General features: G+C 42.2%; 1 protein-coding gene and 1 long non-coding RNA gene across 2 annotated transcripts in view; one reads left to right on the forward strand and one right to left on the reverse strand.

The window, feature by feature from the left end:
• Egfr (epidermal growth factor receptor) overlaps positions 1-21,150 on the reverse strand; it is a 261,244-nt gene that overhangs the window by 180,692 nt on the left and 59,402 nt on the right. The window lies entirely within an intron of this gene.
• Positions 6,974-9,150, forward strand: LOC143355882 (uncharacterized). The gene is made up of 3 exons (XR_013082570.1): positions 6,974-7,028; positions 8,499-8,725; positions 8,989-9,150. It is a non-coding gene; the product is annotated as an uncharacterized LOC143355882 (long non-coding RNA).

The raw sequence follows: 21,150 nt of genomic DNA on the forward strand, positions 1-21,150 counted from the left end.
GGGATCTGGTGAAAATTTTATTAGAATTCATATTGCTGGTAATTTACACAAAAACCTTCAAAACCGTTCTGTTTGTAATCAATAACGTGTAATTAACAGGGGCTCTTCATAAATCGCGCAGGGCAAACGATTCTTTACGATCGCGAGAGGACGTTTACGGAGAAAACGGTCGGTGCCGGGCCGAGTCTATCCATCGAGGGTTCTTCTGGTTCTACAGACGCGTATCCTGTGTACCGTTCGGCGCGGACAAGCCTCGCCGCCGATCTACGACGACGCGTACCGGTTCACGGTGCCCGTGTATCGGCTACCGGTCCATATTAATTGCTTTCATAATTCAGGCCGGAGCACACGTAATACAACGGCCGTGTTGCCGTCGCCACTTGCCGCGTCGGAGTTTACAACGGCTTCGAGGGCCCCCGATCCAGTAACGCTTCCCCGTCGACGTCCCCCTCCCTTCCCTTCCCTTCCCTCCTCAACCCCCTATCAGCGTTTTAAAGGCATCGCGATCGTTTCGTGCGATCGCACGCGAGCATCCCGCTCAATTAATAAATAACGGGCCCGCGATCATTAATTCCGACTTTTCGGAAGTCGGAACGGGGTACTCTACCGCGCGCCCGCAATTAGTAGCGAACCCGCGGCCCGATAAATTAACGTACTTACAGCGAAAGCCGAGGGGACCAGCGAGGAGAGAGATAATTGATCGGAGGATGTTCGACCGTGTTGTCGAGATCCAAGGGACCGGCCTTCCTTTCTCCTCTCCTCTCCTCTCCTCTCCTCTCCTCCTTCGAGGAGGAGGTTTCCCTGGGGGAAACGACGACGGACGTAGGGGGCCAGACGATTCGTCGACGAGAAACGGACGCAGATCATATCTGGATCGGAATGAATTTCGCATCTAGCTCGTTAGCCCGCGGTCCCATCGAGGACGACCGTCCCCGAGGTCGATGGACCGTCCACGATCCTCCTGTGGCCTCTAACGGAGACTTATTATTCCACCGAGATCGAGACCGGAACGGTAAAATATCGATGATCCTCGATTTCGCCGCGTTCCTCGAAACCGTTCGTCGCTTTCCTCGATTTTTCTTTCTTTTTTTTTTTTTAATTATTTAAGCATTCCAGATCTCTGTCGAGATCTATTTCTGCTGCACTCAGACAATTTACAGTATACATATTCATACATACACAGTCCACACTAAATTAAATCAAATTCGCAGATTACATTTTTTCAAGAACTTAAAAATAAGAAGACAAGCCCCAATATTGGGTCGGGCAACCAACATTTCCAAGCTTAAGGGCAACTGAAGGTTAATTTCACGCAACTGCTCAATTAGCCCAGATCGCTGTAAATCGAAGAGGCTACATTGCCAAACAATATGATTAATGTCCTGACTACTATGTCCGCTGTCGCATTTCGGGTCACTAACAATTCCTACACGAAATAGGGACGCATTAAGACTATAATGATCGGCTCTGCACCGATTAATAGTTACAATAAATTCTCGTGGGAGCCGTTCGTGTTTAAACCATGGCTTAGACCTTCCAGTATAATATTGGTTGAAAAATATTTTCCCCTTCGTCAAGCCTTGCTCTTTTATAGTCTTTTTGGTTTGCATATGTGCATTTCTCTCGAACTCCTCATACAAGTCAGTAAATGGGGTTGGTAATGTTGAGGCACTGCAGGTTTCTGTGGCTGATTTAGCTAGACTGTCCGCAAGTTCATCACCTTGAATACCCTTATGGGAGGGGATCCAATAAAATTTAATGCCATTGCTGTTGTGATTGTTTTTTAACAAAATATTATATTTCCTTTTTATCTCGAGTATGATACTGTTTGTTTTGATTCTCACTTTCCAGCTAATGAGGCTTTGTAAGGCACTTAGTGAGTCAGAAAAAATTGCGATTTTACGATCTATATTTTTAACAGCAATATCTAAACAATCATTTAAAGCGATACATTCCGCAGTGAAAACAGAAGCCCTGTTGCTCAGATTTCTCTTAATTTCCACATTAATTTCAGAACAAATACAAGCCGTGCCCACAAACTCTCTGTCAGACATTTTACTTCCATCAGTATATATTGCTGTGGCACTGTTCTTTGACAGCTCTTCTTTCAGCTCAGCATTCGGACAACTTACGTTGGCCAATCCATTGCCAAATTCTACGTTTATTGGGATTGATGTCATTATAGTTTTAAAATCATGACTAAACACATTAAAGTAATCATGCGTGATACCTCACTCTGTGATACCTTGTTATAGATTTGAAGGTTGACGAGTTCTTATTTGATAGTATTTTACTTAAATAGCAATAATATAAGTGCTTCAAACGTTCTTGAATCAATGGTAGACCTGACTCAGCCAGCAAAATGTTTGTGGGTGTAGAAATTCTGTAACCCAGAGCCTTTCTTATTGCGCTGAATTGAATTTTTTCCAGTTTTTCAATTGCGTTTTTAAAGAGTAATGAGGACCTCAGGATGAGAGCCCCACCACGTCCCGCAAAGGAATTTAACAATGTTTAGAGCTCTTGTACATCTTTTTTGTATATTGTTTATATGTAGGTCAAATGGCGTTTTGTAATCAAATATAACACAAAAAAAAAAACAGGCTGATTCACTAGACTTAATTACGGTTTCTCCAATCTTCCCCCGATTTAATATTTAGTCATTATCGTGTCGTTCGGATCTGGTGTATTGGTTCGGATAACTTGAAACGAAGGTAAGCCTTTCATTTGTACTCCTGTCGTTTGTTAAAGAATTATTAGTTGTAATTACAGGCAAAATTGACAGTTTGAAAATTACAAGCAAAAGTACAAGTTTCAAGAATACAAGAATTAAATAAATTCTTTAATTGATTCCTGTGCTAAAAAAAAAATAAACCTAAATGGTTCATGTTGCTTTGAGAAGGAGTTAATTTCGACGAAAATGAAGCAATCTATGTCTCAATTCAAGACGCAGGTTCAGAATGGAGGGAACAAGACACGTCTCAAAACTGGCGGATAACTTGAAACGAAGGTAACCCTTTCATTTGTACTCCTGTCGTTTGCTAAAGAATTATTAGTTGTAATTTTAGGCAAAATTGACGGTTTGAAAATTACAAGCAAAAGTACAAGTTTCAAGAATACAAGAATTAAATAAATTCTTTAATGGATTCCTGTGCCAAAAAAAAAAGAAATAAACCTAAATGGTTCATGTTGCTTTGAGAAGGAGTTAATTTCGACGAAAATGAAGCAATCTATGTGTCAATTCAAGACGCAGGTTCAAAATGGAGGGAACAAGACACGTCTCAAAACTGTCGAGATTGTTCCACAGCTATCTTTAGGGTTGGCTTGGAGGTGTCTGCCAAATATTAGCACAGCCGGTGCAGCTGGTCCGTATTGGAACCACCAGTGTCTTTCCCCTTTGATTGATCATTCTGCTCCTAACAGGTTGAAAAAGTAACTTGTCATCCACTTGACGCACCACGCTGAAGAAGGTAATTTCGTGTGACAATGCAATTCGACGGAGACGGCCCTAGGGAAAGGTAAACAGCTTAACCAAAGTCTCATTGATAACGACGCACCAAACGAAGAAGCAGATTAGATAAATTTCGTGACATATTTAACTTGCGTGCCCTGCCGAGTAAATATCTCGATGCAGTCACAGAAATATTGTACCTACACGTATTTTTTATGGGAATATAAATACATTTTTCGTACATCAAATATGGACACACTCGTCGTTCATTTGTGTTACCTAATGTAAAAATTCTTTTTTCCAAAAATCGAATAACAAACGTAGGACTATTGCTTGTGATAAAGAAAAAGGAAGGAATTCCATAAGGGACATGCCCTAAAACGAGTTTCTCGATTCAGTTACAAAAAGTCTGGAACGTTCTCGTCTGTGTACGTTGTTTGAACAAGTGCCACGCTACGCAACCATTTTCACATTAAAGTAGTTCATTTGAAATTTTCCACGACAAAATCAGCATTCATTAATACTCTGACTACCTCGTTAGTCGCATAAGCTTGACACTATTTTTTACCAGAAGATGCAAGAAGATTACCGACTGCCGTAATAAATCGTGTCTTTTTCGATTTAGCGCGATTAACGTGTTAACAGCCGGCACAGAAAAGTCGTGGAAAAATTGGCTCGCAATTAGACACGTCATGATTTTATGAAAACGCGAACACAGTGACCCCGTTATCTAATTGTTTTAGAGGATGGCGGGCGGCGGAATGATTAATAACGAGTAATTAAATTCAATTACCCGTTCCTCGGTCAAAGTAATCGCTTGTCGTGCAAATGTTCATTCATCATCGTCGTAATCACTGCAGACAAGATGCTTACATTAGAATGCGTTTGTTTCGCGTCGGACAAGAAAAATTGACGCATGCCCGCCGCTCAGATTCGACCTGACGGAAACATAATCCCTCGCGTACCGAGGCATAATTAATCGATGAGCTGCAACGTCGATAGAAATCGCGATCAAGACCCACGGAGGATTTCACGTGGGGGAATTTCGAAAGAGACCGGTCCCGTTAGGAGGCATTCATTTGCCGGTGAAATTGATTATAGTTGGGAAATCCTCATCGCCGCGGCGTCAATCAACCGGGCCGGTATTTTACCGTCGTTTCGAACCCACGCGTAATCGTCCCCTTTCCTGTCACAGATTAAAATGTTCCTGACGATGTTATGCGCGTTTAAAGTTGAGCGATTTTAATCGTTTTCGACAGATAGGGCTGCCGCTATACATACAGGTGTGTGCTCGGCATTAATAAATTTCGAACCTGTCATTTTGACGGGTCCCGAAAATCTAGCGTTAGTCTTACTCTTTGAATAATTATTCATTCCAAGTCAAATGTTAAGGGTACTTTGTGCTTTTATAAGATTGTGAAATTTGTTCTTTTTATAATTTTTTGTGCGGATTTCCTAGGAGCTGATTTCCGATAAATCGCAATGGCGTCTGCATTTGATTGAGACGTCAACCTTGCGACCTCCTAGCCGACGTAACCATCGGAAAAGATGTGGTAACGAACCCCTCTGTCGCGAAACCACCATGACGGGCGTGGTTCATTGAGCTCAAACAATCGGCTCTCGGCCTCTAAACGTTCTCCCCAATCGCGCGTGCAATGGCGCACGGTTATGATCGCGGTCTCGATGCACGTTGCACCGCTAAACACGGAAGTTGTGCAAGTACAATTTAATGGAAAGGCTACCAGCCGATGACGGAGGAAAGTGCACGGTAATTAGCCAGTGAAACCGGACACTTGATCGATCGATCATTTCTGCCCGAGTGATAGAGCATCGCGGCTCGATCATGGGCGAACAAGAAGCAACGAGAGTTCAAGCGGAATTGGGTTCGGAGAAGCCTGCGAACGGCTGCGCGCACCATATGCGCCGGAAAAGTGCAACAAAATCGTCTACACAATGCCCTAACTGCAATTTCTACGACGAAAATAGGCGAGATTTAAAACAGTAAAAAGATACAGTATTCCTATCTTACTGAAGTTATTAAAGAAAGAAAGACATTAAAAAATTTCGCAAAATCTTCATTTCGATATTTTTAACAAATACGAAATGATGATATACCGTTCTTCATGACTGTTTTTCATTTATTTTTACGATCCCAGGTATTTCATAAATGCAAAAACAATCACAATGTACAGCACACGTGGGTGTTTCTTTAGACGATATTGTTTCTTATACTATGTTTTATTTAGTTTTACATTGCTTCTAACAAGTTTTAGAAAGAGGGATTAGACTCCTGGGAATGAATTCTCATTAAGGAACAGTTTCATATTTGGTTCCTTTTGTCAGCAGTCGATTTTTTCCAATTCCATCGGGTCGATACTTTTTGCTCGAATCATGATATTCAAGATGTTCGAGCCGACCAACACGTGCTCAGAAACTGACTCCCCAGGGGTTAATTACCCCAATATATTTGCTACCGATAATGACGCTGCACCACGACGGTGATGGTTGATTAAAATTGATTTCGAGCCGGTTTCCTGATTCCCTAATGTCTGTCTCGCGCCCTGTAATTTGCACGATGCATCGAAGTACCTGGCAACTGGCTTCTGGTTCTGAGCGTTGTTTTCGGTGCAGCTGCACTGTATGCTGTACCTTGGCTACGGTCTCTGGATTTTAGAAAAAATTCCATTCGATTACGATTGCAGGTCAAATCTCATCATAAATATGCGAAACGTACGAAAATTGCAAGTTGTTGGGAAAATAGTCTATCATTTCTTGTAGGAACACGCTTCCTGTGTTATAACAGCTGATAAATTAATCGCTAGATTTCCACGTAGAATAATATAAAATGCATCGTTTACGTGCTTTTCGTAGCTTCACTTGCGAAAACGTGATCTGAAGAATAAATACAGTTGAACCTCGATTATCCAAACTACTCAGAAGAACATAAATGTTCGGATAATAGAACAGTTACTTGGTTATTCCGACGAACGGAATCTTTACTGATTTAGAAAAGAAATCATGTTGTGTATGGATCGCCTTGCATCGTGTTCGTATAATAGAAAATTCGTGTAATATAGTTTTAAACATGGGCCGAATGTCACCGTTCACAAGGTTACAAGAAAGTTGATCCAATTTTACGGAAAAATCGCTAGAACCAGCGCGCGTAAGCGGACTAGTTTAAAAACCAACGGAAATCAAAGGACAAAATTCGAAATTACCATAAGCATCCGGGCCTCCGATCGTTATGCTCGCGCGGGTATCGGTAGGAACTCCGGTGAAATCGTAGTTTTTCGCGTGTCTCGGAAATTTCTGAAACGCCTGCGATTCTTGCATTTGGTTAGGAGCCTGGGCGGCCGTGCTAAGAATAATACATTAATGCGATTTACAGACGGTGGGGCCCTTAAGGCCCAAATTCGGCCGTAATGCCGCTGTTTGGAGTTTAAAGATCACCGGGTCCGTTCTCCTGGAAACACATGGAAACATTCACTGGACACGAAGGAAGAACGGAGGAAAGGGTCGTGACATGGCCGATCCCGTGCGGCGATATGCTCGCAGCGCTTTCGGCGGCTCGCTAAATTTGGTAAGACGACTTGCTAATCGCGAGCGATACCTCCTGCACGCCGGTTTTCAGGTAGCCTAATTTGCGTCGTATACCTAGCCCCGTCTCCTTCGATCCTTCTCTCCCCGCCTCCCCCGCCCCTGTCTCTCTTTCTCGCTCTCTTTCGCCGATCGACCGTCTAAATGGATTACACGAACTGAAGGCTCGTCCGTTTTTGGACGATCGATCCGCGCGACTCGTAATGGATGTGTAACCATAGATTAGTGGTGATGTACGGCTACCGAGTGAAATATTTGTATTTCTTCTTGAAGCCGACCCATTTGATCCGGCCAATGGCCCGATGCAATTCGTATTTCATTATCGATGACAGATAGTGATTAGGTGCGCTTGAGCGCTTTTTAACGCGAGCGATTTCCAAAGTGGACCATGTAAGATGGACGTTCAGCGGACCGACGGATTTAATATAATTCGGTCGAGTTTTTATCGTGTTTGTTACTCGGTAGATATTTTGGTGGAACATTCTATGTGGAGTCTTTCATAAAGTTGAGAAACTTTTGCGACAGTAAGTTAAAGAAAATGGACATTTTGCCGATTACTTGCCTACTATCTAAACAATATTGCAAAATAAAGTAGCTGCAAACAGTAGCCTCAGAAATTTCACAAAAATTTAATAAGTGGTACACTCTTCCTATACTATTTTCTTATTGCTCCTTGATACAGATAGTTGTTACTTAAAAATTCTTGACCATTTTGTAAGTGCATTCGTGGGTCAATACAATTTTCAATTATCTCTCTGTAATGTCTGAAATAAAACTCGGAATCTAATCACGTTGAGCCATTCAGTAGCCAACATTTCCTTGTTTAAATTGATTAACTCCTGCGTCCGAGTTCATTTGATCCATTTCGATAGCTTCATCTAATTTCTGACAGTTAAATTAAGGTATTAGTTATTTATGGGTTGGAAAGCAATCTATATATGTACTTCTAATAAGCGAAGCGAAGGGTGGAATCATTACTAGCCGCGGAGTTTAATAAAGTGCATGATCGGCTCGTTATTGGTTCAGTCGACTAATGTTATCAACTTCTTGACACATGAACGAGGAATTTTTTCTCGATCGTTTCCTGACTGAATGAATTATGCGAATCCTCCGTGGTGGTTGAGGGATTTTATTCGGTGCTCCTTTCAGCTGCATCAGCATATTAACCCTTTGCACTCGAGTGGTGACTCTGAAGCACCACTAGAAATGGTTGTGGCATTATTTCAAAGAAATTACAAATAATATTACAATGTATTTGTTACTTTACAAAATTTGTATTTAACAGATCACTAAACATTTAAATATTATATGTGGAAATCGGATCAGTTTCGTATGAATAAAATGAAAATATTCTAAGACGGAAGAAAAATTTAGTTTTAGAATGAAAATAGCGCCGAGTGCAAAGGGTTAATAATATAATTATTGTTCGTGACATGCTTGTAGTTTGTTACAGATTCGGTTGACGCATAAAAAAGCCATAGGGTAAAACTATACAATACGCCCCGGTTAACAAAACGCCTCACCATTGTATTACGCATATAAGTAAGGATACGCCGTTGCAAACGACACGTTCGAACCTACCTCAGTCGCCCACAGACGCTGCTAAGGTATATGCGTAATTATTACATTTCATCGAAAAATATTCAAAACGTTCGAATTTCGGCTTCTGACCAATTTGCGGTGAGTACTAAACAAATTCAGCTTTATAAGTCACTATTTCTTGTATGATAAATTAACGTATATGTTTCAAAAGTAGAAAAACTAACCTCTTTAAATCGATGTTACCCACGCCTCTTGTCAATGATTTATTGCCAAATTTACGCCGAGGCGTTTTGTATCCAAGAATTTACAAAACGGCCCAATCGTTATTGGATAATACGCACCACCTTCAAAATCATACTGTTTATGTATTATGACGCATTTTTTTTCTTAATTGTTAATAGAAATGCCGCGTAAATATGTAAGGACTACATTAAGGGCATCATGGTCTGAGAAAGATCTCAATGAGGCAATGGAGAAGGTAAAAACCAAACAAATGGGAGTTAACGAAGCTTCTAGAGTGTTCAGTATACCTTCAAGGACTCTAAGAAGGCATATTAGTACAGGAAAATCGAAAGTTCCTTTACGTCGTTCAATAGTTCTTAGCACAGAACATGCTAAACAGAACACTGTTCTTTAGAACATACTAAAGATTTAGCCAAGAATCAACATCCTGAAAAGAAACCAAAGACAAAAAGAAGTAAGAATAGAACATCTTCTTCTGAAAGTAGCAATGAGATAGAAGTGAATAAGGATACTTCAGAAGAAGAAATTTCCGATGAAGACACTAATAAGTGCGTAGAGTGTACGGAATACTATTATTGTACTAAATCAACAGAAGACTGGATACAATGTACATCATATTTAGCTTGGTTACACGAGTCCTGTACAATGTACAATCCTTTTTGCAATCGTTGTGGTCGAAAAGCCAAAAGAGTTGTCCTTAATAAGAAATAATATAATTTCATTAGATATTACTCTATTTTTGTTCGTAACTATAGTATTTGTTGCTTTTCTTTAAACTTTTATAATACTTTATTAAGCATAATATACCTAAAGTAGTGAATAATTTATGTAGAGGCGTATTGTCACATGGATGTGGCATTTTACCCATCTACTGTGTTACAATATGCCCGACGTAAGGTTAACAAAAATAATTATTTTATGCTACTTTCTATTACGTTTTGTTCGTGATCAAGAAATAGTTGTGAAGAGAAATGAACAATTTATGTGATTTGACAGATAAAATAAAAAATGACTGAAGAATATCTTTTTTATTGATTTTTCTTTAAAAATGGGGCGTATTGTATAGTTTTACCCTATGCATTGAAAGATTTTATGATTGATATAAATCGCAGTTTTTCAAAATAATTCTTGTCATTTTTAATTATTTACGTAGCGTGTCAATCAAAAATAGTTCGGATACTTCTCGAGGGCCCAACATTCGACAGCAGGTGCATCGTTCTCGGGTGATCGAGTCGTGCTAAAGTGAACGATTTCGCGTAACGTCTCGCGGATCCCTGAGCACAGGATCATTATCGTAGAGAACGATTATTGTCGTCGAACCGCGAAAAATCCGAATCGATCGTTCGCTCGGCAAACTCGTCGGGCCGGAATATTCCAGTTCCGTGGCACGGGAAGATGGCCGGGGGTACACATACAATGTGCAAACACTCGGTGCACCGTGTCGGGTTTCTACGAAAGCGTTCTGCTCCCCTGTCGCGGCCTCTTGTTCAGGTAAGAGCCGAGTAAACGAGTTCCATTCGACGCGACGCGACGACCAGGCTTTTCGAGAGGGGAGTAAGGAACAGGAGAGCCTCTTTACCTCCGAGTCGTAAAACTTTAGGCCGCCCGGTCAGATTGCTAATCGAGCGAACCTCTTCCACCTACCGTTAACACTCGCCCCGGTAAAATTGTTAACATCGAACCGCCGGATGAATTCGCGGAAACGTAGGAAGCTGCAACGCGTTTCAGATTCGACGGATTAGAATCTTCAGCGACATTTCAGAACAGACATTTCTCGGCGAATCGTTTATAGTCGTTTAACCTTTTCTGCTAAAATGACGAGTGCCAGATTTCTTTGCCAAATAAGCGGCTAAACTTTACCTTGGCAACCCAGAAATTTTTAACTTTTTATCATATAATCCTGTACATCTTGACGATAAAATACCGAAAACCGAAGTTTTATGCGTGTTTAAAACTGTGTGATTACACTTTCAAAGCTCGCTTATCATGCATGTTTTTGTAGAAAGAAAATAGTGGTGAAGAAATTGTATTCGCAATTGTACAGACATGAACCAGGCCTAACGTAGTACCAGATTTATGTCAATTCTATACAGCGCGAATTTCATTCGTGTCGAATTTCATTTTATTTCAGCGACTTTATGTTTCACGCTTCGTTACAAAAAGAACGAACAGTCCCGGGTAGCATTGACAGATCGTAGACCAGTTTTATTTCCCGTTGCGATATATCGTAGAAGACAGATAACTTTCACCCAAATGCAATAAATTCTTCGATGGCTCATTACCAGTGGCTTCGATGCATGGCACCGCATCTTTCACTTTCCGACTTTTATTTCAGGCTAAATCGTTCGCTTTTCAATCTCGAATACCGATGGCCGTAATCATTTTTGTGAAACTTTCTGCATGTGTATAACGCGCTTACGTTCGTTTGAATTTTTAAAAAATTACTAGCTTTTAAAAAGTGTCCATTTTTCCCCGACACGTTACACAAAAATTCGCAAGTTTGTCCCCGGCCCTCTGAAGGTTAACCCTTTGCACTCGAAGCTATTTTAACTCCAAAACGAAACATTTCTTCCGACCAACAATATTTCCCTTCTATACAGGTTGATCCGTTTATGTAAGGCCACCTAAACATCTCTTCACGTTATTATGATGCAAAAAATATTTGTTACATAACGTGCATGGTGTCAGTGGACCAAATATCTGGCAAAAATATTTTCTTCCAAAAGTCATTTTTTTCGGAGTTATCAAGGTCATCGGTGTTTTTGGATACATAACTACATTTTTTTTATTGCATCGTGTAACTGATCGAAAAGTACATCCAGATATGTATAATAACATGACCTTGAAATGATCTTCATCTTCGAAAATTAAAGTTTTACCTAGAACTGATGTCTATCGAGATCGTAGGCGATGTGTCACCGTAGAAGGACACCATTTTTAACATCTCTGATGATAACTTAAGAGAAAGTGAGTGACACACACACACACACGTGTGCACACAAAAATATTCTTACCAGATATTTGGTCCATTGACACCATGCGCATTGCGTAACAAATATTTTTTTTTATCACAATAACCTAAAGAGATATTTAGATGGCCTTACTTAAACGGATCACCCTGTATATTTTTCTGTCATTTTATACATACGAAAGTGGTGCAATTTACTCGTCCAATACTGAAGTGTTTAGTAATTTATTAAGTACAAACAAATTTAATAATGTAAAAAATACTTTGAATAACGATACAGCAATTTTTAGTTGCGCCCTACAGTCGCCATTCGAGTGCAAAGGGTTAACATTAAATTGGAAGTAGCGAGTAGCTCCGATAACCACAGCAATGAAGGAAGCTTGAACCCAAAGGTCTCGAGCCGTCCTCGAAAGCCATTTTCGCAATTACGTTCGCGTGGAGCTCGAATCCGTTCGTTAAAAAGGATCGAGGGAAAATAGTGGTGAACAGGGCAAGACCGTTCCCTGCATGGTGCCAGCAAAAACCGCCATAGGCACTCGATCCAAGGAAGAAGTAGAAGTTGGGGACACGAAGGGGGCGCAGTTGAATCGATTGATCCCTCCTAACGAGGAACGCAACACGTACGAGCTTCGGCGAACGGCGGATTTACGAAGTGTCGAGGTTTAAAGGCGACTCGCTACAGTTGCGATCATAAATAGTCCAAGGCGGCTGGGATAGGAATCGTCGGTTGTTCGGCTTCGAGTTCGAGCCCTAACGAGCCCGTTGAAACCTGGAAAGAAGAAGTCTGGATCGAGGAGGCGCGAGGAAGATCGAGGGGACGATGGCGAGGGGATCCATGCCCGGTGTCGCGCACGCGACTTAACTGGCAAAGAGAGAAATGAGTCGACGAATGAGACACACGCGGATATATCTGATCCATGACAGCCGAGCGGATAACTAACAACTCCAATTCACCGCGGACGACAGCTCCAGGCTCCCAGTCGTTTCCCCACCAGAGTCATTTCGAGGTGGGGATGTTCGATTCGATCAGCAGAAGGACCGGAGTCACAGCAACAGTCGATACATGTTTTTCAAAACATTTGATCCTCGTAAAATTGATTTTTGTATCGATTCTTTCAAAACCGATTCAGAAGAAGTTCTGTAAGGAAGGAATAGACCAAAGCTCTTTTCATATCAATTCTTTGATTCCGATTGTTTCAGACGAACCGAACATCCCTACCTCAGGGTTCCACTGGTTCCACTCCACACGCTAACATGGACGGACGACTTTCGAAAACCGGCCATTAGGGGCAATTAGGCATGCATCATAGGCTGTAACGTCGAATGCCTTACATGGCCAGAAGTCGTTGGCTGTCGTAATGGTACACCAGCCGGAGGAGAAGCCTCTTTCTCGCCTTCTGGTGATACGTATCCCGTTCGCCCGCCACAAGACACTCGCCGACGACTCTTTTGTACGCGCACGATTACCCGTCTTCTGTAATAAACAATAACCGGCAATAACCGCTCCACGAGGGACGCCACATGACTCGTTATTCATCTGTTGGAGCATGCCTGTGATTAAATAATAAATGATCAATATCCTAATGTCTTCCGTTAAGAATCCGGAAAGATTCGAAATTGTTAACGTTACCAAAGGAGACATTTTCGTATAAAAATAGCTCCGACGTTCGACACCCTTGCTTGCCAGGACGCGTGTATTATTTTCCAGGTTACCCCTACGCAGTATCGGTCCTCGTTTCTCGAAAGGAAGCAGGTGACCTTGAGCAAAACGCTAAGAGCTTCATTGGACTTTCACCCGTTCTCCAACTGTTCCTCATCCGGTATCGCTCTGCTCTTTGCAGGACGCTCGAAGGATCTGCAATCGCCGTTCAAGTGATGCAAACAGCTTCTAGACCTCCTTTCGAAACTAGTTCTCGAGTGATACCATTACCGAGCATCGGTTGCACACATCCTCGCACTCTTGCCGCGCGGAATTTACATGAAACGGGAAAGTCCGCCGGTGCCTGGCAACATTGAGTCAAGCAACAAGAAAAAGCTAACGTTACGACTACCTGCCTGCCCCGAGATCGTTTACCTTTAAAACGTTTGCTATACATAATCGACGCAACACGGTTTATTTTTTTGTGGGCAGCTACTTCCTCTTAGACGGTTAATCTTAACGGTAACCACAATTTTATTGTTTCTCTGCGATAGCGGTAATTTCGACAATGTCTGAATAATGTATTTCTTTCGCTAATCGATTCTAAAGCGCTTTACAACTCAGCCACCGAAGAATTAATATTAACGGTGACCACAATTTAGCAGTTTTGCCATTGGTTTTTCCTTACATTCTATGCAATCATCATTTCTATAATGTCTAAGAATTACAAAAGGGATGGAACCACTTACTCCATTTCCCGACGAGTTTTAAGGTAAACAAAATGGACGGTAACCACAATTTTATAGTTTAGCTACCAATTCTTCTAAATTCCTTATCGCCGTAATTTCTGCAATACCTAAAACGTCTGGAAGAAGAAGGACTACTCAATCCGTTCCTTGATGAGTTCCAAAGTCCATCATACTTCCGTCACAAAAACTCACCGAATGATCCTCCATAACGGTTCGCAGACGCTAAACCGCTCAATCCACACCGCGGCAACGTCTAAGCCCGAGTTTGTCCCTCTCGCTCTTTCTTTGGTGATCGAGTCAGAGCCAAAAAAGAGACTTGAAAATTTCAATCCGCTTGGTAAAAACATTCCGTTCCCTTTTCTCTTTCTCTCTGTCTCTCTGTCTCTCTGTCTCGAGAAGCACCGATTCCCGGGCACGACGCGAAAAAAAGGTGAAACGCAGCAGCGTTGCTGACATTTGAAAGTTAATTATCTCGTCCGTGTGGCCGGCCAGTGGCGTAACAAGTCGACAATGCATCCCGCCACACTGGCTACCTGGCGCGTTGTCGCCGGGACAAGAAGCGGGCCGGATAATTAATACGAAGGATTGTTCATAAATCGAATACATTATTTAAGAGGTGAATCGGAGACGCGAGCCGACGGCAGTGGATCTCAGTGGAGCTAACGGGTCTCTGCTCCTCGTTCACGCAGAATGTTCGGCGTAGGGGAAGTTCTCTCAGTCCCAGACACACAAACACAAACACTTTCGAATTTTTCTTTCCACTAATTTGCATCAACAAGCTTCTAATCGAAATAATCAGAAGAAATGTATTTTGTAATGTAGACCTTTGGGCTGGAATGAAATGGAGGTTCTTCAATGTCATAGTAGAATGGCTCAATTTCAAGCATCGAATAATACCACCGTCAATATGTTATTTTACCACTCGTATTCTAATTTAAATAAAAATTTAAGGTAATACCTTGAATATCAGCTTTGTACCTTAATACCCAACGACATAATATGTCTCGCCGAATGTTTACGCCGAATTGAGGTTGAAAAGTCACTCGGTTCAAAGATGTAGGAAATGGTAGTGACCGGTGTTAGGTGAATTCCCTGTATAAGCGGCGAGAGGCTCGCTCTTCGTCCGATAGGTGATGCTGAACCTGGAGCCCGATCCTCCAGGAGGACGTCGACCTCGAGACGGTAGTAGACGCGCAGAACAGACGCGTGCGGAGAGGCCATGCACCGGCAGAGTGGCAGACCAGCGAAAAGATTCCTCTCTTCGCGTCTTCTGCCCCGTGCTCGGCTCCTTGCAAGCGCACACGAGGATCCGCATAGTCGTAGATCGGGCCGAGCCCAGAGACTTCGATCAGCGCACCTGCACAGGCGAGATCGACTCGCCGCACCGCACAGTGGTCCGAAGCTAAAGCAATAGTTGTTTAGGCTTTTCAACGAGGAGAGAAACCTCGGTCTCCGACAAACACATCAGTCGAAAAGAAATAAAATAAGTATCGAGTCACCTATGGCTACGTACAGAATCCTCTCGTGCACGGGGGATAGTTCAAGTGATAATTAATGAAGTTCACTTTAGCAGATAACAAAATATTCGAAGAGTGCAAGAATTACGGAAGAAGGAAATATCTTTACCCGCTACGGTCGTTAAACGTATCCATTACTGTATACCGTTGCACAAACGTCAAATAGTTTCATTTTCTCCTAATGAAAAAATTCCTCGGCCGATTTTAAGAACGTTTGCGCAACTCCATCGTCATTAACGGTCGCTCTGGAATTCTTTACGAGGAACACTATTTTACACTGGGGAGATTGCATGAGGTTTTTGAACATTTTACCCAACTGTTAGTAGATAATAAAAACAACGTTTCTGGTAATGCAATTTTTGCGCTGAAACGGTAATTATATGAAGGTTGGTCGAAAAAAGCTGCTATATAAAATGAACTCATTACGCTGTCTTACAATTAGAATGTTGCAAGACATTTCCGTGGACACCGGAGCACTCTATGGATCAGCGGCTGCCATGCATAATTATTTATTGCACGAAGAGGTGCGCTGCCAAAAATTGTCCCGGCTATTCGTGCCTCAGTAACTCCAAGGGGACATATGTAGGTCGCTAGTAGACCCTGGTAGACTCTCTTTCCCAATTTCTTTCCACTTAACCCTTTCCCTTCCCTAGATTCTCTCCGCTCCCTCCTTTCCCTTCTCTAGATTCCCTATACCCTTTCCCTTCCTTAGATCCTCTCACCCCCTCCACCTCCGCTATCTGAATTCCCTTCTGCCCTTTACTTTTCTCCTTAAATCTCCCCCTCCCCCTCTAAACCGTTCCAAGATCCCTTTACAATATTTTCTAGGCTTAGACTTATTGTTATATTAAAGGTGGGCGATGGCACTATGTGACAGGCACGTTCAGATTTCTAAAAAGTCATGAAGTCGTTTTTCTGCGATGCCATGCTTATGACTGTGTAGATTTGTTATCCCTTTCAATCAAAAATATGTTGTATAGACAAATTAGTGTAAAAATGTTATTCAAATTGTTCTTGTGGATAAAGTAGTTTCCAACGTTATCCTCTCAGCCCTCTAGCCTAAAGCGACGGAAACTCAATGAAAGGGAACAGATTCGATCGGTACAAAGATTCCTCCGTTATCGACAGTAGATCCTGTACCGGCATATAAGGGATTTCTGTATTACCGTTTGTGTATCTACTTTATCAGCATGGAAATCCCTTCCCCGGAATCGGTGATATATCGATCCTTTGGATCCTTACTCTACTTTACCGACAGGACAACGCGAAAAAATTTCTGAAACGTGTGAATGGCCGAAAAACGGTGAAAGTGAGAGACCGTTTGCTAACCGTTTTCGAATCCCTCGCTCAAAAAGGACACGCATAAAGTATTGTACAAAACAGACTTCGCATGAACAATTCCACTTAAAGAGACCAATAGATCAAATGATGTCGTATATCAGAAAAATCATGCAACACCTTCAGCATGTAATATTACAACGATTCCTGAACCATAACGTTTCTGCTGACCGGTGAAAAGTGTTTGTGCCCGGTGGCGTCATTAAATTACCATATTCCCATAAAAAAAGTGAAGTTGCACCGCTAACATTAATTCGATTCACTTGTCTGACCCCGTCTCCGATTTTAATATTTTATCTGCATAATCCCGGTTCCCAGCGTGAGCCTAATTGTTGTTTGTAAATCATTTGGCTGGAGGGAAGAGCAGCAAGAGCTCCAAGTCTTACGTTTATGGGAGCGAAGGTAGGGCGTCATGGATGAGGGCGTACGAGTAGAAGGAAGAAATACGCGACGAACATATACGGCACAACAGTCTCAGAGTCGTTTCGGTCGTCATGCGAGGACATAAGAAAAACATGGCGACCTCATTGTCTTCGGTTCATAAAGCGGCGATCGTGCCGCCGGTGGATAAGATATGACCACCTCGAAGCGGGTTAACTCTATCAGCGTCGCTTCGTATAAACAGCGTCGGCAACGGGTTAGTCATCGGATTCAAACAGGCTCAAAATCACTTGTCCTTAGCGCCAAGTTGGCAATTTTCATCCAAGAAGGAATCATACCAAGAAGCATCACTGGATTCCAGTTACTGGAGAAGAGACTCGACAAATTTATATTTCCATAAAGTTCCACCGTCTACTAATTTCATATGAATAATTCACATTCGAATTGCATTTAATTTTCACTTTTACGTTAATTAGCCTTGCGTTTGTACACGTTCCACACTGTTACAAGATGGATTGTTCCTGAGTAATGGATTGTAAGGATTGTTCCTAGTTTGTGGTTCTTTGACCATTCATGTCATGAGCATAAAAATGTGTGTGAACAATCGTACAAAGAAAACGTAATGATGTTTCTGGAGAACATCAGTATGAGAAGCACAAAATTTTGAAATATCAAAGATATAAGAAACTGATCAAATTTCTCAAAATCCAATGTTCAAGTAAAGTTCTTGCTTTAAGTTTAACGCATAGTTATTATGTAATTGCTAATGACGAATAAAATGGTAGATACAGCTTCTAATAGTTACATAAAAAGGAAAATTAATGGGATTTTAATGTCATTTTTACTGCAGACAATTTTGTACGTAACAAAAGATATTTCCCTCTTGAATCTGACTCTAATGAAGTGGTCGATGAAAAACAAACATTGCATAAATATTAGCGGTCCAGTTGCTGCCAATATGAATGTATCTTACTCATTTATTTTGAGAAAGCGTTTCAATTCTGCTCGAGGGTAGGAATTTCTTGGACAACTAACTGAAAATGTTTAACTGCAGTTTGTTAGTGCCACGAGCGGTCGGTGGAACACGATAAAACGCGTTTTCCATCGCGCGGCAAACGAAGCGTGTCGAAAACGAGTCGGCTCCGGGCAAAATTGGAGCTCCGTTGCGTGCGTGCGTGCGTGCGTGCGCAAACGAATACAAAGAATCACTCTTTATCAGCTCAAACTTTCATTGATAAACTGGCGATTTCATTCATAGTTAACTCCAGGGAAATTATCAACGGTGTGGAGATCGCGCGAATCCATGGAACGTATCCAATCAACATGGCGGATGCTAGAAGCATCCACTATGATCGGGCGAACGATAAAATCTTTGTGTATAAAATTTTCAAATTCTAAATAGAAAATACAAAAATGTCCTGGTATGACAAAAATATTTATTTCGCATAAAAATCCTCGGTCTGATAAAATGCTAAAATGATGAAAATGCGGTTGGGCAATCTCATGAGAACGCCTAGCAGTCTGCATAGATAACGACGCGGCCGCATAAATATAGCGAATTAACCTTAATACGCTATCCGTATTCATGTTTTTGTAAAAATATGTAATTAGAGTTCCGGCTTTGCAGGGTAAAGAGTTAATAATAATAATGATCCACGGAGCGTCAATCAACAGTAGTACGAACACATCGAGATAAGTATTGCAGGCGAGGCGTATTCGAACGAAACTGACACTTGCTTATCAGATACCGATCGTAACAGAACACCATCGGCTAGTACATATACGGATCGCATTTATCAACGGACGATACGAATTTCGATTCGCTTTCGTGATCTCAGCTAGCTGCGCGAGGCAACTGCCAATTTCGTAGGCAACTGTTTAACAGGAGCTGAATGGAGGCGTATTTTTTCCACGGGACGGACGGCATGTAGGCCTGTTCTTTTCGTTATTTCCACGTTATAGCTGGCTCGTTTCGTTCACGACCCCGCTTTAGAGAGCGAGGCTCGTTCTCGCCATTGTTCCAACAAATTATGCATATTAATTTCCCGTGTCTTATACCCGGGGCCACTGTGTACAAGCGTGAAACGTTCTCAGGACCGACCCAGATGTCTCGGCAGATGATCGCCAATACCCGTTATCTTCAGCCTTCATTGAATTCCGTCGGGATCCGCGAAAACTCCGCCAAGACTACGTCCCTATGCTCCTATCTATCCGTCTCATCGAAAACTGTTACGTCGGTCACGCGTGAGTGTGTCACTAATCTTCGACCAGCATCAGAAATTCGTTTTTATTGCAATATATTTAAACAAGCCGAATTTTTCTGAAATCTGTGGAATACGAAGCGGTTAATTCCTGCAGTTACAAACATATAATTGAATGATATACATAGCAAAAGAGTAGTATACATTAACAATTTTTCCCATTACGTAAAACTTTGAAACATAATCTAATTCCCTAGTTAATAAAATATAAAAATTGTGGGAATTTTTATTCAAGTGTGTTTTCCCTTCATTTATATGTATTAAGCCCGGAAAACCAGGCGAGTTTGAACACCTAAATGAAAGTTGGAAAGTTCTGAAATAAAGAGGAGCAAACACATTGTACCGCAAAGGATGTAGACACCCTTCACAGATTCGTATCCAAACACAAAGATCTAGTGGACAACTTGATGCGAAGTTCGTTGAAATCATCCTGAGCGAAACTGTCGCGTACAAACTCGTCCCGGACGCAGAGCATCGTTTACGCGACACACCGTGTGCTCTCGGGTAAACCGGTAGGCGAAAAAAGGAGGAGTCTAGCTATTAAAATTCTCGGTGGCAAGGACAGGCGTGTACACCTTAGTCGATCGCGTGTTCGAAAATCCGTGAGCCGAAGAAAGCAGATGCGAACGAGACGAGAAGCCGAGGCAGGATGCTGGATGAAAAAGAAAAAGAAAAAGAAAAAGAAAAAAAAAAGAAAAAGAAGCGCAGTGCCTCGCGTTTCCGATGGGGGGGATGGAAGGGGGGTGGGGGGGTCGCGCATTTTTCCCTCGCGAATTCGCCCGTTTTCCCGAAGAGGAGGGGCCCTGGTCTTTCGTTTCGCTTCCTCGACCGCTTTCGCACGGACCGTTCGACTGAACTCGAGGGCCATCTGTTCGTCTGGTGCACGCGGCAGGTTCGCCCGGGCCGAAAGTGGGCGTGCTCCCCTCGGCGTCTTCGGCATAGTAATGAGGGAAAAAAAGCTAAGCGTCGCAAGAGGTTCAGGCCCGAGAAGAGGTTGCGCCACTCCAGCCATGCTACGGGCACCCCGTTCCTCGAGATGATGGTGTCGGATGACACTTTCTTCCCATGGAAACGCCGCGCCGCGCCGCCGCGACAACGATTGCGGAACGTTCCGTACCTAGGAAGCAGGACGTGCTAACCCTTCAACCCTTGCCGTGAGCGTCGCCGCGTTCGCAACCCTAGGGATACTAAGCGGGGACTCCTCGAACCCGTAGCTTGAAAAACGTTCAATTTCAGTTACTTGCTTTGTCAAATGAATCTCAAAAAATCATTCGTTTCATACACCTACTACGTTTAATATTTTAAGAAAAGCCCATTGTCGTATGTAAATAACACCGTTTACAAGTTAACCCTTTGCACTCGAAGCCATTTTAACTCGGAAACGAAACGTTTCTTCCGACCTAGAATATTTCCCTTCTATATATATTTTTTCGTGCTATACATACGATAATGGTGCAATTTACTCGT

The sequence above is a fragment of the Halictus rubicundus genome, chromosome 7 (genome assembly GCF_050948215.1).
Source record: "Halictus rubicundus isolate RS-2024b chromosome 7, iyHalRubi1_principal, whole genome shotgun sequence".
Lineage (NCBI taxonomy): Eukaryota > Metazoa > Arthropoda > Insecta > Hymenoptera > Halictidae > Halictus > Halictus rubicundus.